Source organism: Monodon monoceros, unplaced genomic scaffold (genome assembly GCF_005190385.1).
Source record: "Monodon monoceros isolate NGI ecotype Baffin Bay Population unplaced genomic scaffold, NGI_Narwhal_1 Super_Scaffold_16, whole genome shotgun sequence".
NCBI classification, from domain to species: Eukaryota; Metazoa; Chordata; class Mammalia; order Artiodactyla; family Monodontidae; genus Monodon; species Monodon monoceros.
Genome location: NW_021703772.1, coordinates 19,668,355 through 19,686,064, shown reverse-complemented (window position 1 = coordinate 19,686,064; position 17,710 = coordinate 19,668,355). Strand labels below are relative to the sequence as shown.

Sequence of the window (17,710 nt, the reverse complement as noted above, 5' to 3'; positions counted from 1 at the left end):
CAAGGGGTGGCAGGCATGAACGAGGGTCAGGGCAGGAGAGAGCGGTGGGGAGAGAGGAAGGAGCGGGGGGTGAAAGGCAGCTGCGTGTGTCTGTTCATTAACCACCTGGATTAGCTATTTCTACCCAGAGGGGTGAGAAGGGAGTCGGAGCTGCTGGCTGGGGGAGGGCGGCAGGGGGCACTCATGCCAGGCTGTGCCCATGGGCAAGGGAGCACAGACCCACGCTGAGGAGGGTGAAGTGGGAAACCTTTTTGAGCCTGCCAGACCCTCATTCGCAGACGTGGCTGCCCCTGGGAGACGAGGCGTGGAAGCAAGAAGAGCCCCAAGGAGGAAGAAGGTGCCCAGTAACAGCTCCCGCCCGTGGCAGGGCAAGAAATGGAGAGGAAAAACTGCCCACGCCTGTGTCGTGGTCCTCGCCCCCAGGCAGCCCTGCGACAGCAGGCAGGCAAGGGAAGGGACCCTGGAGACTAAATGCCCCAACCTCCCCACTGCCTTGGTCAGTGTGTCCCTCCCCACTCGTCCCTGCTGGCCTCGGTCTCAAGCAGCCACTAACACCAGCACCTTCCCCAGCAAACAAAACTCCTTGTGACTGGTCTCTCTCCAAGCAGGGACAACCACGCCCCAGACACCCCTGCCAGAACCAGACACTGACGGCGGCAGGGGGCTGACATGTTGGCCTGGAGGGGCTACCTAGCCCAGAGGCACGTGAGCAGGCAGACTGACCTCCCCCCTCCCCTAATTTATGCCCCACTGGTGGTCCTGACAGCACCAGTGCCGGCAGCCCGCCACACACACACACACACACACACACACACACACACACACACGCACAACCCACACTCACCTTTCCGGCAGAGGAGCCACTGGGTGGGATGGGTGTCTGGGCTCACAGGAGGGGGGGGGGGGGGCGGCAGTGGGCAGTGATGGGGCAGCAGCTGTGGCTGGCAAGAAGCTGGTTGCCAAGAGGAGGGCGTGAGTGAGCCTTGTGTCCAGGCAGGGAGCTGGCGCAGGGGGCAGAGCTGGTCCCAGGGCCCCTACTGGGAACTGAGCAAGGGCGCAGCTCGCCAGGCTCCCTCCCCTGGCAGTGGAGGCGGGCGGGCTGTCAGCGCACCGCCTCCTCCTTCCTCCTTCCCCCTTCCCGGAGCCGGCCAGCAGTCTGCCCGCCGCCTCCTTTAACCCCTGAAGCACTCGGCCAGGGCATTCACGTCCAGCTCCCAGCTCGGCCAGTTGGGCGGCAGGGCCCGTATGCCTGCGACAAGGCATGCCAAGAAGGGTGCCCCCCCCTTTGGCCGCCAGCCCAGCAGTCTCCCAGGGGACCTGAAGCGAGGGACAGAGGGCTTTCGGGGCAGAGGGGGCAGGATGCCAAGAGGTCCAGGACCCCATGGAAGAGACACAGCTACAGAGAAATGGCCCAAGGGCTACTGGGTGGAGAAAGATGGTTGGTGAGACAATAATAGTAATAGCAACTCCCAACTTTTGTAAACCGCTCTGCCTTATGCTGTTTCCAACTCATTTTGTGACTGGAGACCTAAAATCTCATTTCTGAACCTGTTTTTTTTTTGTTGTTCTTTTTTTCTGTCAAATGTGGGATAACAATCCTGGCTTTTTTCTCTGGGCTGAGTTAGGACATTTGTGACTGTATATTCAAAAATGATTTGAATTGAACTCTCATTAATGAAATGCATGCTTCAATTCTCTTTGAAATACATCCAAAAATAAAAATAAGACGGATTGATGGACGGAGAGATAGAAATGTGATAAAGCAAATGTAGCAACGTGTTTTTTACAGAATCAGGGAGATTACCATATTATCCTTTCAACTTTTCGATATGCAAAAAAAATTTTACAATTAAAAATATTGGGGGAAATGTGATCTGAGGTTTGGGGTACCATACAAATGATAAAAGAAGCAGATAGGATTATTCTGAGGGGAAGGAAAAAGTCATTTGCTGCATACCTATTTGTACGCCTGGCACTTAAAGAATATTCTCTCTCTCTCACTTAATCTTCGAATCTCCCTTGTTATTTTAGCTGAAGAAAGTGACCCTGGAGCGGTTAGCTGACTTGTCCAAGACCACACAGGATGGTATAGAGCAGGAACTCAGATCCTACGGGCTGGCTCCAGAGACAAGCTCCCCACCACTCAGCCCTCCAGAGATTCAAAGGTCCTTCTCTTGGCCACCTGGGCCACCCTCCTGTGAGGTTCTGGGTCAGTGGCCTGCATCTCTGAGCCTCCTCAGTTTCCCCTGCTGGCCGATGAGTTTGGATCCAAAGGTCTTCAGAGATCTTTTCTGGTTCTAATGCTCACTGATTTTATGAATCCAGCCAAACCCTTCCCCAGGCTTCAATTTTCCAAAGAGTAAAGTGATAGGGGAGCCCCGAGAGGAACAAACAGCCTCAGGAAAGATTTGGTGGCATCTGGGGCCAGCGTCACAGAGATGGTCAGCACGTGAGAGGGCTGCTCCCCAACCCCCCCCCCATCCGTGACAGTGAAGCCCAGGAGGACGGAGACGGGGAGAGAGGCACCTCCTCAGGACCTTACGTGGGGAGGACAGAGATGGAGGCCTCATTGCATCCACCCCCTGCCTCCAGAGCAAGATGACCTCATCCCCTCCCAGATGGGAAGAGTCGGTGGGCAGTGATGGGGAAGCAGCTGTGGCTGGCCTCCCAGAGTCCCAGCATCTCAGAACCTACCAACCTTGACAGTGTCCTCAATCTGTAAGTACGTGGGAACTGACCAGAGATGGGAAAGACCTGGTCCCATAGAACGTGCCTTTGAGATTGTGTAGGAAAACCTGGCCCAGGCCTCCTGGGGTCCCTGCCCAGCCCTCACTGCCCCAACTCTGAGACAAAGTTGTCCCCAAATAGCCTTATCCTGCCTAACCCTCACACCCCCTGCAGACCAGGGGCTGCTCAGGGGCTTGGGTCAGCCCTGGTCAGGGGAGGGAAGTGACAGTAGTCCATGTCAGCCATCTAGGCTCTTCTAGAGGTAGATAGGGGGGTCTGGTATAAAAGTGGAACCCTCGGGGCTTCCCTGACGGTCCAGTGGTTAAGACTCTGTGCTTCCAGTGCAGAGGGCGTGGGTTCAATCCCTGGTCGGGGAGCTAAGATCCCACATGCCATGCCGTGCGGCCAAAAAAATTTTTTAATTTAAAAATTAAAATAAGAAAATAAAAGTGGAACCCTCTCCCAGGTCTCCCAGGTCACAGAAGAGCAGAAGTGCCATCCTCCCCGTCACCTCCTTCCAACCCACACCTACTATCATCCTGCTTGACACCAGATAGTCCCTAGCTCCCCACAACCTACCGTATCCAGTCCCAGCTCTGCAGCATGACATCCGAGACCCTCTGTGGTGCAGCCCTGCCCTTTGAGCCTTGCCATCACATCATTCAGGGCTCACTTCAAAAGCCACATTCTCTATGGATCCTTCTCCAGCTATTTGGTGGGTACTGACCCCTCTGCTGAATACCCGAGGCTCTCGCTCAAATGCTAATGCTGTGACATACACTTGTTGGGTGCACTCCTGTATCTTCCAATAGTTGAGCAAAGATCTACTTGTCTTTTTCTTTCTCCTTTCCAACTTTGTCCAGTGCCTAGCACAACGCTGACACCTAGTAGATTCTCAATAAATGTGTAATGAACAAGTGAACAATGGAGAGATGGATGGATGATGAGTTAAAAATTGAATGAAAGGGCTCTTTTAAACGCTTAATTCTGCACAAGGCTGTACCAAGATAACTGTATGCAGACTTCTTTTATCACAGACAGAAAACCTGAGTATGCTAAGACATGGGGACCGTCAGACTGACACACAGATGTCCCAGGAGCATCCCACCCACCCCAGGGCTGCAGCAGACGCAGGGGGCTCTGAGAAACACCGTCCTCCAGCCGCTCTCATCCCCCACTCCACCATCATTCCCTCTGTCCCAGCCTTCCTGCTCCAACACCTGGGTACAGAACCATGAATTCAGCAAATCTCTAAAAACCACACAGAGAGGAAGTCAAGAAACTAGAGGCTTTCAAAGAAGAGCAGCCGTTCCCTTTATTTCCAAGAGCTGTCCCACAGCCGATCTCACACACACACACACACACACACACACACACACAGTGCCAGAACTGCTTCCCAAAGAAGCCTGCTCAGCCCTTCTGTCCCCTCCCAGCTCCTCCTCCTCCAGGCTGATGAAGACTCAGGATTCCCAGGGTTTCCCATCTCCCATCCCCCAACCCTCCTTCCCCTCTTCCTGAGCCAGTCCATGCCCCTTTCCCCCCTCCCTCCCTTCCTCCCTCCCATCCACAAGCCCAGCACTGCACATCTGGTTCCAGTTGTGGTTGGTCCATTCAGGGGCAGGCCTTGGGGGGGTTCTCATAAAACTGAATAATACCAGTGTTGGAGCCCAGTGCAGCTGGGGGAAGGGAGGGCAGGAGGCCGCACGGGGCGGGGGGGAGAGAAGCGGCAGCTGGGAGGCAAGGAGACGCAGAACACAGAAAGGAGCCGGGCAGTGCCTGGCATCTAACAGGCGTTCAATGGATGCTTGTTAATGGCAGATAGACGCTAGAGACGCGGAGGGCAGAAAAGCCAGGAGGAGAGAGTGGGACAAAGAGTGGGTCAGAAGCAGGGACCCAGAGGGATGAAGGAGAGGGAGCTGGGGGTGGCGGGCCGCCCATGGAGCCACAGAGAGGCCACAGAGAAGAGAGGGAAAATGAACCGCTCTCGTCGGGGCCAGGTGCTGAGTTAGGCATTGCCATGGGGAGAGTAGGGGACGCAACAGAATGGGGGACAGAAGGACACAGAGAGACAGAGAAAAAAAGGCCAAGAGAAAGTCAAAAGAAAGAAAGGTCAAGGCCCAAGAGCACTGAGTGCCGGCTTCCCGGGCCTCTCAGCCCCACAGCGGGCTGTGAGAGGCGTGTCAACCCACAGCTGAACTCACTGGCTCCTTCATTTCATTTTCACCCCTATTTAAACGCCCACCCTGCACCAAACCTTTTGCATGTGCTTTTCCATGCAGACCCCCATTAAAACCTGGCAGGTGACTATGACTCTTATCCGAGTCTTAGAGATGGGCTCAGAGCAGTTAAGCGATCACCCAGCCTCACAGAGCAGTTGATGAAGGAAGAGGAATTTGGATCCAGGTTTTCCAACTCAAGGCTCGGTCACCATATGGCACAACTGGGCATTCCAGGTCCCAGCACTCCCCCTGGAGGGCACCACGTCCCTTGACCCCCACGTTCGCTGGGCCAGATTCCCAGGCTCTTACAGTACTGTGGGGAAGCTCCTCAGAGCTGGGCTAAGAGTTGACCACAAACACCCAGCAGGGAGGGATTGGCTCCTTAAATCTTCCTAGGGTGGAGGCAGGGGAGTGGCCTCCAGGGGCAGTTGCTGGAGCCACCCGCTCCAGGGCCCTTGGCCCCGCCCTCTTCCTCTCCCTCCACTACAGAGAAGACAGGGCCACATGCCCAGATCCCAAGGGGAGAGACCCTGGCCCTCAGAATCCTGCTGGACCTGACACACGCTGGCTGGGAGCCAGGCCCTGGGGGTCGCCCTAGGCAATTGGTCAAAGTCTGTGCATTCGGGTTGCACCCTCCCCCTTCTGACCACACCACCCCCCTGCAGCTGGGGATGAGTTTGAGCTATCCTCCAGGGTGCTGTCATCTCTGGGCCACCCCTGGGACCCCCTGGTTAGGGCACCCTCCAGAGCTGACTCCAGAAGCCAAACCCCGCCCTGCTGCCCCACAGAGCCCCTCTCCCTCCCTTCCTTCCTGAGGCTGGGCTTCACAGCCCAGGTCAATGGTCGTTTCCTTTACTATTTGTCATCCTTAACACTCAGGCCAGACTGAGGCAGGATCAGGGCCCCCCCCCCCCCCCACCCCAGGCCCCGCCGCAGTCCCCTATTTGCATCTCATTTGCATGCGTTCTCTCAAAGTGCAGCAATGCCTCAGGCCCTTTGCCACACACTCCCCCTGGGAGGGAGAAGCACGAGGCCTTCCACATTCAGGGGTCCTACTCTCAGATTTGCACCACAGTCTGAGGGTGGAGGATCAGAGGGCAGGGGAAGCATGGGGAAAACCAGTCTGCCAACAGTGTGTCCCCAAGATACATGATGACAGCCCCTCCCTCCCCGGAGCCAGCCTCAGTTTCCAGCCAGGAGAGGCAGTGGGACCCAGCCCCAAGAGCCTCCAACTGGGAGTCAGGGCCTCCGGTTCCAGCTCTGCTCAGCCCTGCTTTGTCTTGGGGACCAAAGGTCACTCTCGGCCCCTCTTGGCTTTCATGTCCTCACCCGATAACCTCTCAGGTCCCTTGGAAGATTCCTGGAACACATGTCCAGGCAGTTGATCCTTGGCAGAAAGTCGCTGCTACTGTCAGTTGACTGCACACAAATCCCTATCTCCCCCGAGAAGTGCGATTTTAAAGCAGGAAGGACCCTGAGATTTAGGTGCCTCCAGGACAGGATTCCTCTTAGGTCTCCCCCAGCGATGATCACTGGCTCAGAATGGATCCTTTCAGGGAGAGCCCGCAACCCTCCCTCACACAGCCACATCCACCACCCTTAACCCCATTATTATACGGTTCCTGGACTGGACTGTTGGGGAATCCCCAAACCTAGATTATCTGGGTTTCAGGAAGGTGTTGGCAGGATCCATGATGAACCGCTTAGAGAAAAGACAGAAAGTCGAGTGGATTCCTAGCCAGCAAGCCAAGGGGTGTTGATTAATAGATCAATGTCAACTTCCTGACTTGCCAAAGGGTGCTGTCCTCTGACCTGGCTTGTCCGACATACTTATCAGTAACTAGGTGAGGACTCAGGATGGAGACTCACCAAGCACACGTAGAAAGCAAAAAACAGAAAGAAGAACTAAGGTATGGAACTGAATTGAAGCGCAAAACTGACTTTATAAAAAGGCCAAAATTAGCAAGGAAGCATTTCTCTTGGAGTAAAGTCCTGAACTAAGATTCAAGAGTCATTTTTTTAAAAAACTGAATTAATTGATCATGTAAGGAAAAGTCTAAGATTTAGTGAAAACAAATTCGGTTCAGCAGGCAATAGGATATGGCTGACCCCCAAAGGTACGTGCACTTTTGGTTGTGTGAATAGAGGTACAGAAGCCAGATGAAAGAAGATGAAAGTTCCACTCTACTCCACGCTGCTCAGACACCATCAGAAATGTCAAGTTCTCTTCTATACGCTATAAACCAGAGCATCCAGAGGAGGACAACAGCACACACTCAATAAATATTTGTTGAATAAAAGCACAAGAAAGATTGGGCCCAATTTTTATTTCAGATGATCAAATATTTGAAAAACTGTCTTGGGAAGGTGAGCCAGGGCAAATTCCACTGCCCATGTACACCTCCCTTGTCTTTCTGCCCCTGCATCTGTGAATTCCTTGAGACTGGGACCATTTCCCATTCATCTCTGAATGTCCAGGAGGCAGAAACAGTCAGGGACTGAGCAGTTGCTAAGCATAGCACCCTGACAAAGCCAGGCCTGTGGGGACTGATCAGCAGAGAGCGTGCTGGCCCCAGCATGAGAGCTGACCTCTAGGACAAGCCAGCTGCCCGGCTGGAAGAGGCAAGGAGGCGGGCTGGTGGCTGAACTTTCCGTTTGCACCTGCTGTCCCAGGCTGGCTCATGTGCTGATCAACTGGCCTCCTACTCCCTAAAACTGCCTCCTTGACACTGCCCAGTAGCCCTGTGGGGACTGGCCCTAGCCGGCCACCCCTGCCCAAAGTCTGGAGCTGCCCAGTGGCCGAGGGTCTGTCAAACCTCGGGTTCCTCTCCCTCCTCTCTCTTATCACCAGCATGGCCTTGGTCCACCTCCTCACCCTTCTGTGCTTCTACTTCCCTTCCCTGCACCCCCTCAAGTTGCCCCTCATCTCGCCATTCCTTCTTCCTAACATCTAACCTCATCCCTCCAGCGTTCCTCTTATGACTCTCTCCTTGCCCTGGGCCCCATGGCAATGAGCTGCTGAAAATTTCAACCCTTGTCCTACTCTCACGCTCTCCCCACATTTTCTTAATTATGCAGTACTTTCAGTGTTGGACAGAGCTGGAGACTTCCTTCCTGAGGACTTAGGTTCTTATGGAGAATAATAGAGAATAACAGTCATTCTGCTCCACCTTGCAATGAGGTGCTGTCCCTCCCAGGGGGTGAGAATCAGAGAAAGCTGGCCCCCTCCTGCCCAGGCTGAGGAGTGGAGGGGAGAGAGTCCAGGCTTTGGAGTTGTACAAACCAAGTCTGAAGCCTGGCCACCCACTGGCTGGCTGTGTGACCTCGGGCAAATCACTTAACCACTTTGGGCGCTGAGTGCAGAGTCTGGCCTGAGCAGCCCCCTGTATGGTTATGCTCCCCCCACATCCTACTCCTTCAAGGAAGCCTACTCCTTCACATCAGCCATCGATGTGGCATCGAGGAAGCCACACCATAGCTCTTTGGTCCTGTTTGATAAATGCTCAAATTTATTGAGTGCTTTTCATGTTCTTAGAGCTTCGTGGGTATTAACTCACTTTAATCCTCTTGACAATCCTATGGGTATTGACCATTATTAATCCCATTTTATAGATGAGAAAACTGAAGTTCACAGACATCGGCTCGGCTCGGACTGCAACTACTCTTCCAGCTGAAGCAGCAGCGAGCCAGCAAGGACCTCAGGGCCTTGAGAGTCAGGGCTCCCCCTGTGCCAGGCGTGCCCCCAGTCTCTGCCTGCACACCTCAGGCCCCGAGTCCCTCCCACATTCAAGGCAGCTCCCACCACTGAGAGGCAGCCTGCTTTCCCGAGGCTCCTGGTTCCACTTCAGAGAACAAACCTTTTCAAAGCTTTATTCGAAACTCTTACACACACCACACACACACACACACACACACACACACTCACACAGAGTCACTCACAACCTCCCAGAACAGTCAATTCCCAGGCTGAACGTTCCCAGCTCTTTCACAGTTTCTGGATCTTTCCACTTTCTAGGTGCTCAGGTGTTTCCCTGGTTCTGATCCTTTTCCAGTTAACCTTCATTCATTTGTTCATTTATTCATTCACCCATTCAGTCAGCAAATGTTTTGTGAGCGCTGCAGTGGGTCAAGCTGCAGGTGGAGAGCCTGCCCTCAAGGTCTGGAAGAGGAGAGACATCGAACAAACAGAAGCACAGACACATACACACATAGTGACAAGAAGAGGAAGAGCAGAATGCCAGCAGGAGGCACCACTTCCCTCCCAACAGCTAGTGTGTCCCTCCCAACAGCTAGTGTGCCCCTCACACATGCCGGGCCCTGTCCATGCACAAGCTCATTCACTCCACACCATAGCCCTGGGAGTAGGTGTTATTCTAACCGACTTTGTACAGCCGAGGAAGCTAAGACACGAGAGGTGAAGCCACCTGCCCAATGTCAATAATAGTAAGATGGCAAAGAAACAGTGGTGATGGGAGGGAAGCCCAGTTTGTACTCCTAACCGCTATGCCATCTTATCTCTAGAGGCTCAGAGAAGGTTCCTTAGGATCAGTTCCCAAACTAATGCCCCCACACACACATGCCAGCAGCAGCCTGACCATGTGGAAGGCAGTGGGCCCACCCTGGCGTGACCCGGACCCCATACTGTGCTCCTATCTGTGTACCCTAGTACAGCACTGGCTTCACCAAGATGGCAGTCGCCCCAACTCCAGACCCTCTGCTTTTCTCCCACTTGATGTCACCTTCACACCTTTGACCTTTACCCTGGCTGGCGTCAAGACAGCTGGAGGGACTTCCAAAAGGATGTGAACGGGTCCAGTGGCCAGCCCCTCTTGCATGAGACATGGCTCCTGGTCTCACCAGTGGAATCAGGGAGGAGCAAGAAGTGCTCCAAAGTCTGGGTAACAGTCACCCCAGCCTCTCCCCAAGGCCACCCAGTCAGGGCTCACAAAATATTGGTGAGAATTTAGTGCTGACCAGCCCAGTCCTCTCCTTGGAGTGATGTGGGAACTGAAGCCCAGGGAGGACAAGTAGGGAGTCCCAATGTCACCACAAGGAGGAATTCAATGGAATCGAACAGAGGACCAGATGCCCAGCTCCCAGCCCAGCCCCCAGGTGAGTCAGCGCTGGCCTCAGCCACATGGGATGGAAGCAGGAGCCTGTCCACTTAACCGTGAGGAGGGAAAGAGCAGCTCGGGCCCCTGGGGTGGCGAGGGAGCCACAGGGCCCGGACGAAGGATGCTTGGGCTCCAGGCGCAGCACGGCCCTGCTCCCCACAAGATGACCAGAGCAGAGGCTGAGGTGGGAAGGATGAGCCGGGCAAGGGCCAATCCCTCTGGGTCCTCCTCCCCGGGGACCCCACAGGTGACTGTTTTCCTAGGAACATTGTGTTCAGGCTGTGAGTCTTGGCTCAAGCACCCTTCCCTGGCAGATCTCCAGCTGCCTGTTTAATAATGTACAGCCAATCGGCCATTAACGGCAGATTCAAAAAAAAAAAAATTTGGTGGTTGTTTTTGTTGTTGTTCCTTTTTTTTTCTTCTTCCGGTAGCGGGTGGTGGTTGTGAAAAACAATTCTCTGGCCGGCGTCCAGGGCAATCACAGCCTGTGCACACTTGGGGATCCTGGCAGATCCCACCTGCCTCTGCCCAGCCCCGCCCCACCATGCCGAGGCGCCGCAGTGCCCACTCCCACCTCCACACTCCTGGCAACACCCTGGGCCTGCTACCCCAGGGGGCAGCCGTCCTGGCACCTGGGAGTTCCAGGGAGGCCTAGCAGGGCGAGGGACAGGATGCGGATGTGCCAGTAGGGGCAGAGGGAAGGCAGGTGGGGGCCCAGAGCTTCCTAGGAATTCCACTCCCATCTGGCCGGAATTGGGGGTAGAAGGTGCGACCAGGGTAGCCCAACCAGGTGCGAGCACCACAGTCCAGAGCCAGATGGCCAGCTCTCCTGGGCAGGACTGGGCCAGGGAGCGAGGATCCTGGGGCCTGGCCCCGCTGGGGCCCACTCCTCTGCATCTGAGAGTCAGGATTTGCAGCAGGATCTGGAGAGCTCAAAAGCAAAGACTCATTGGAGGGTAGTTAAGACAGGGAATGGAAACCTCAGTTCCATAAGAAACTGTGTGGTGAACAGATGCGTCCTGGGCTGTCCGCAGCAGCTGGCCTGGGTGAGAAAGCTTGCCAGACTCTCCTTACCTCTCCTTCCTGGCAAGGCACTGCCAACCCAGAAATACGAGCGAGGCAGAAAGAGCCTTGGTCGCTTTTGTGGGCAGAAGTGCTGCCAGGAGCCAAGGGGCTGCATCTTTATGGCTCCGCCCGTCTTCCTGGTGACCCTGGACCACTCCTGTGCCCTCTCTAGGCCTCCATCTCATTGCCCTGCCATGAGGGAGATGAGCCGGGGGTCGCCCATTCTGCCTGGAGGTCCTGGCCAGAGAGGAACTGTCAAAGCCAGATGCAGGGCAGGCAGAGGGGTCCATAGTCATGATGATGATGGTGATATATTATCATTTATCAAGCTCTGTGCGTGTGTCAGGCACTTTTTTCACTCTCCCTATAACTCTCCTGGGCAGGTTACTATTATTATCACCATCATACAGGTGAGGAAACTGAGGCTTGGAGAGGTTAAGTCACTTGCCCAAGGTCACAAGGCTAGTGAATGATGGATTCAGGCTGGCCGGCCTCAGGTTCTTTATCATGCTGCCTTGAAGAGTCCAGTCAAGGGGAGTGGCCCAGACCCCAAGTGCCAAGAGCCCCAGCAGCCCCTCCTGCCTGCCCTGCGCATCTACCTGCTGTCCCCCGCCCCCATCCAGCCTCCCAGCCTCTCACCACGCCCTGGCAGGGTGGGGTCATCAGCCTCCCCTCTGTCTGTTACTTCCCTCCTGTTCCCAGGCCTCCTCAGGGCTTCCTGCTTCCCCCAGGTAGGGGCACACACAGACACACATAATCATGCACACTCACACGTACTCATACACACACACTCATGCACACATGCCTGCACAGGTATCTACACACGAGCATGTGCACTTAACCCATGTGCACACACACATCTGCACACACGCGTGAAAACACAGTACAGATACACAGGCACACTTGCACCCACACAGCCACGTGCCCCACACACATACACATGGATACACACACACACATACACACACACATGAGCTCCAGCCACGGGAGGTTCGGTGCAGACACCCGAGGGCTGTCTGGGCAGGCAGAGCTGGACAGGTGTCTGCCATGACACTGGGGTGATTATTCCAAAGGCGAGAAGGCTGCCGGCTAATAATACCACAGCACATTCCTGGCCAGAGATAAGCAGCCCCAAGCATCCTTGGCACGTTTGGCCTCGGTGTCTCACTCCTGTGGATTCCACCCACCCGCAGCACCATCCTGGAGGTGCCCCAGGAGCCGGCGCCACCAGCACAGACGCCCTGGCCAGGGACCTGGCACTCTCTCCTCTCCAGGGACCCCTCAGAGACACCCACCCACACAGGCAAGAGAGGAGGTCTGTGTTCATCCTGAGAAGTGGACTAAACTACAGGTTGTCCTTGCTGCGTTCCAGCCCCTCCAAGCTGGACAAAAGCACCCCACGCCACCTCCGGTACTGAGCGTACTCCAGCAGGGCAGAGCCTGGGCAATGGGGAAGATACTGCAGACCCCCAGCACCACCACTGCTAAGGGGCATTTGGGCGCCTCATCTCACCCCACCCTCTCCACAACTCGATGACATCACCCATACTGTTGCTATTTTGCAGGTGCCCTGAGACGCCACAGCTGGAAAGGAAGAGACCCAGAATTTGAACCCAGGTCTTCCATCTCCTAAGCCAGGGCTCTTTCCAGGACCTCAAACAACCCTGCGTCCTGGATGACTCTTAAGTCACATAATTTCAGTGCCACTGGGTAGATCAGGGACATCTCAGGGATCGTTCTTCTCAGGGAAAAACGTCATATTCAGTACAGGCTCGGGAATGGGGGATTCTCAACACACACATGAGGGCAACACCTCCACAAAGATGTCAGGCGTTAGGGGTGTTCTGGGGCATCTGTAGCTGCCTTGGGGAAGGAGGGGTGTTGCTGGGACAGAGGGCAGGAGGACATGAGCCCTCCAAACCCCCAAGCCACAGAGTGCTTTGGAAGAAACCTGGGAGATAAATGGGCCCCCCATGCATGGAGTCAAGAGGGAAGTCTTTGGCTTTTACAGCTGTGGGTCAGGACAAAGGGTTGGGGAGTCAGGACAAAGGGCTGGGACTTGGGGAACAAGGCAGGACCATGAGGATGACATGTACCTACAGAGTCCTGAGAAGCACAGCAGGAGGGAGAGAGTGACATGGACACGAAGAGGAAAGCCAGACAGGAAAGAGACAGTACAAAGATACAAAGACATGGAGGTGGAACCTGAGATACCCGAAGGAAAGAGGCAGCAGAGGGAGAATATGAGATGCGCTCATACACGGGGGTGAGGAGCTGGAAAGTTCTGTTGGGCCTCAGTGATGCCAGGCAGCCCTCACTTCAGTCTCTTTCTCACCTGTAGCCCAACACATGTTCGAGGGCTGCAGTTCTAAAGCCTGGGTGCACACAGGTCCACAGACGCTCACAAGCACATGCGTGCGCACACACACACACACACACACACACACACACCCCTAAACCTCAAATGTCCCTCTTGGCCACTCGTTGAAATGAAGCGCTATTCTGAGCATTTCTCAGATGACAACACTAAGACCCAGGGAAGGGCTGAGGCTTCCCCACCAGGATCTCGAGGAGAAATCTGGGAAGAGGACCCAAGTCCCCCCATCCCCTCAACTTCTCAGGAGGCAAAGGACTGAGCCGTGAGACCTCGGAAGCAAAGGCAGGAGAGGAAGGACGCAGGCCCCGGGGATTCTGGGGCATGACTTTCCCAGCCCCAGGGAGATGGGATCAAAGGAACAGAGCAGCATCCCAAGCTTGAGACCAGGCTCAGAGAGGGCAGGACCTTGGCTAGCAATGAAAGCAAGAGGGCAGGGCCCCCAGGGGTGGGGCCACAGCGGGGAACAGGGCTGAAAGCAGGGGTGTGTTCCCACGAGGGCCCGGCCAGCCCCAGGCCAGCCGCCTGGTAAGGCTTCCCAGAGCCACGTGACCCCCAAGGCCACCCGCTTCGGCGCTACCCACTGGCGCCAGCTCCGAGCAAGCCAAGCAGACTTACGTGGACGTCGCAGGGACACGGTATTCATCAGATGAGGCGTCGCGGGAGGTGGGTCCATGGGCTTCCCCCCTCCCCCGCCCAACTTCACCCGAGAGGCACCGGCTTCCTCTCCCTACAGAGCCCCCTCCTTCCTGGGCACAAGGCAGCGGGCCAGCCAGGACAAGGCCAGGGAAGGGAAGCTGGGAATGGGAAGGATATTGGGCTCCTGATTTCACATCCAGCTGGACAGAGACCCCACTTGGGAGCCCGCAGGGAAATCTGTGCTGGAGAAAAGGATGGATGGATGGAAGAGGAAACAGATAGCAACTACGGAATAAGGACCCGTCAGGAAAAGTGGTCATGTATCATCAGTTATTGGTGAAGAGACAGAGGCCATGGTACATGTAGACACATGACTGTTACTGAAACAGAGAGAGAGACCAGAGCACAGTTTCCAAGTCCATCTGCCTAATTCAAACCAACCAACCGAAACAAGACATTTTTGAGATAATCAGGGAAAAGTGAACACAGACTAGGTATTAGCTGCTCTTAAGAAAATGTTATTAATTATGTTGACTGCGATAATGGTATTATGGTAATGTTAAAGTTAAAAGTCCTTATCTGTTAATGATATGCACTGAAGTATTTACAGTGAAATGATATAATGTCTGGGATTTGCTTTAAAAAAACTTCCAGCAAAAAAAAAAAAAAAAAAGAAAGAAAAAGAAATGAAAGTAAAGGGGGACAGATGAATCAAAAACAGCAAGAAACTGACAATTTTTGAAGGAGGAGAATGAATATAAAGGAGTTCATCATACTATTCTCCTACTTCTGTACACGTTTCAAACCTCCCGTAATAAAGAACTGACCAAAGGAGAAAAAATATACATAAGTTCATCTGATCCATGTTTCCTAAAGTGTGGTATTCAAGATGATTTTCCTTGGAAACATGGCTCAACTACTTTAATTTCTTTTGTATTTAGCAAGAAATTAAAAACATAGATTAAGCCCATACATTCTATCACTTAGAATGAGTAAACGGTTAAAAAAGCAAGTCATTTTTTTAAAAATGAAGTAACAGTGCAGGATGGTGATGACTGATATGGTAAAATGGGAAAGGAGGACAAGCCTGACGGCAGTTGGGAAACCAACGAGCTCACCCACACTCCCCGCTGCATGGGAAGCCGATAACTGACCCACAGTGGGAGTCTTTCACCATCTGCCCAAGCCCTCGTCTGCACCCCTGTCTGCAGGGACGCAGCTACACCGGAGACATCAGCCACAGAGGATGGATCAGGCTGCTGGTGGTGGACAGTGCTGGTGTAGCTGGTGACAGACAGTGGACTGCTGCTGTTTACCAAGAGCAGCTCAGACCTGGCTCTGTATTTCCAGAATCTCCAGTCCCCAGACTGTCCTTGGATGTTGACAATATCTTACCCATTTACAGATGGGGGAACTGTGACTCAGAGACAATAGGTGACCTTCTCAAGACCCCAAGGCCGGGGGTAACAAAGCCTGGATTTGAACCCACATCTCTCTGACACCCAAGGCTGCTAGCTGAACCTTGAAGGTAGGCAGGTAACCAGGCCAGCAGGAGCCTGAGGCCCAGCCAAGAGCTAAAGCAATGAAAGAGGTGGAAAGGAGGACAAGAACCGTATGACCATGGGAGGAAAAAGAAGGAGAGGAAGTGGGGGAGGGCCTGGGCTGCACAACAGGTTTGGGGTGCCTGGATACCTATTACACAGAAGTAGCAGAAAGGGAAAGACTGCAGCAAGTTGAATGGAGGTTAGACCACTAGGGGAACTGGATGGTAGAAATGGAAGACTGTGAGCCTTGGTCATCATTTCAAAACATCACACTTCTGAGCTTCAGAATTATTCCAACTTAGTAAGGGGAGGTAGGTTATCCCACGCCTCCTGGAACTTCTAGCTGGTAGCCGAAATGTGTTTGATTAAGAGAACTGGGGAAATGAGTATAACTTCTCAAATTGTGAGGTTCACGGGGGAAATACTAATGAAAGAATCTTTTCATTGTCCATCTGAGCCTGAAATAGGCCTGAAGACAAAGGCGTTAGGGTAGTGCCCTGGAGAGGGCTGCCTGCTTGCCCAGGTCTCTAACATTACGCTTCTAAGAACTGGGGAAGGAATGAGGAGGGACACTAACCTTCCTTTGCAAAGCTCTCAGCACCCAGGAGACCCCCATCCATCTTTCCTGGCAGCTGGGATGCCCCAGGGAGTTCCAGTCCCCCAAGCAAGTCTTGTCTCCCGTGCTTGCACCTCCTCTCAGGACCACATCCTGTGTCCAGGGTCCAGACGAGCTGACTGGAGCCTAATGCTGCGGCGGGAGGGGGGAAAGGGGGGGAAGGGGGGATGACGGGGAGGCAGGGGCCACTGGGCCATCTGCAGCACAGTGGGGGTTCTGGCTCCACCCATTCGCTAGCTGTGTGAGGTGGGGCAAGCAGCTTGACCTCTCTGAGCCTCTGACAGGTCCCCCGTCCTCCCCACCTTCTCCTCCTGTCGGTGCTAAAACTGGAAGAATAATAATAGCAACCTCCTCACGGAGCTGTCTTGAGAATTCAGTGACATGATCCATGCAATGTGCTTAGCATGCAATCTGGTACCTAATTGCTTAATAAATGGTAACCGCTCTTATTATTATTATTACTATTAACTATCCTATCCAAGGCCCACAGTTGGGCCCTTTGGCGTTCAAGCTCTCCTGGGACTGGATGGAAGGAAGTGGCCGGTGGGCAGCAGCCGGCAGGACAAAGGAGGGGTGAGCACCGCAGCTCAACCTCATCCTCTCCAGGAATGCAGGGCTGGCGGCTGGGAGGGTGGGGGGCGAGGGGAGATGCCTCGCCGCTGAGGTCAGGCCCTATTCGGAGCCGGCGGTGCACTTATCGTCCTCCTGGGTGAGGGGAGGAGGGGGAGGAGGGGGAGAGGCAACTGCAGAGAGCAGTGGGAGGACTCCCTGTAGGGGAGGGACCGCTCCTGCACCGCGGTCCTGGGAGACCCCCGCAGCCCCTCCTAACTGGCCCAGTGAGTGTGGGGCAGGAGGAGTGCCAGCTTCACATAAAGGTGCCTCCCACTCATCGCCCCAACCAGGAATAGGACATTCACCCCACGAGGTGCACCATCCCCAAAGCTCTCCACAGCAACTTGATGAGCTAGACATTACTTTCATGATCCCCATCTTACAAAGGAGGAAACTGAGGCTCAGGCTGGTCCAGCTCAAGGCCCAAGGATACTCACTGGCACCAGTCCCATCTGCTGGCTCTTGTCACTGCCCCAGAGGCTGGGCTCACAGCAGTGGGTGCAGCAGTGGTGCCAGAACAGATGTGGTCTTAAGGGGCACCAGCTGGCCTGTGCTATATTCCCCAGGTCAGTGCAAGGCAGGCTGGGACTTCAGGATTCTCCTGGGCTCACCATCCTGCCCCCTACCGACACACACATCCCAGTTCTGGAAGGCCCAGCTCTCCCCTGCCAAACACAACCATTTCTATTCTTGAGATTCCAATCAAGGGGTCCCAGCTGTCCCCTCAGTCCCCTGGGGCCCGTTCCTGGGCTCCCACCAGCACCTCCTAGAACTAATCCCTTCCAGCTACGGTATCAACC

General features: G+C 54.4%; 1 protein-coding gene across 6 annotated transcripts in view; it reads right to left on the bottom strand.

Annotated features, from left to right (window-relative positions):
* Positions 1-17,710, bottom strand: part of TNS1 (tensin 1) — a 196,948-nt gene that overhangs the window by 136,548 nt on the left and 42,690 nt on the right. For 2 of the 6 annotated variants that reach the window (XM_029224925.1, XM_029224923.1), the window contains exon 1: positions 845-1,083. The exons of the other annotated variants lie outside the window; for them this stretch is intronic. The gene's annotated coding sequence lies outside the window, so the exon portion shown is untranslated. Of the gene's footprint in view, positions 1-844; positions 1,084-17,710 lie in introns of those variants that run through there. 6 annotated transcript variants of the gene reach the window in all.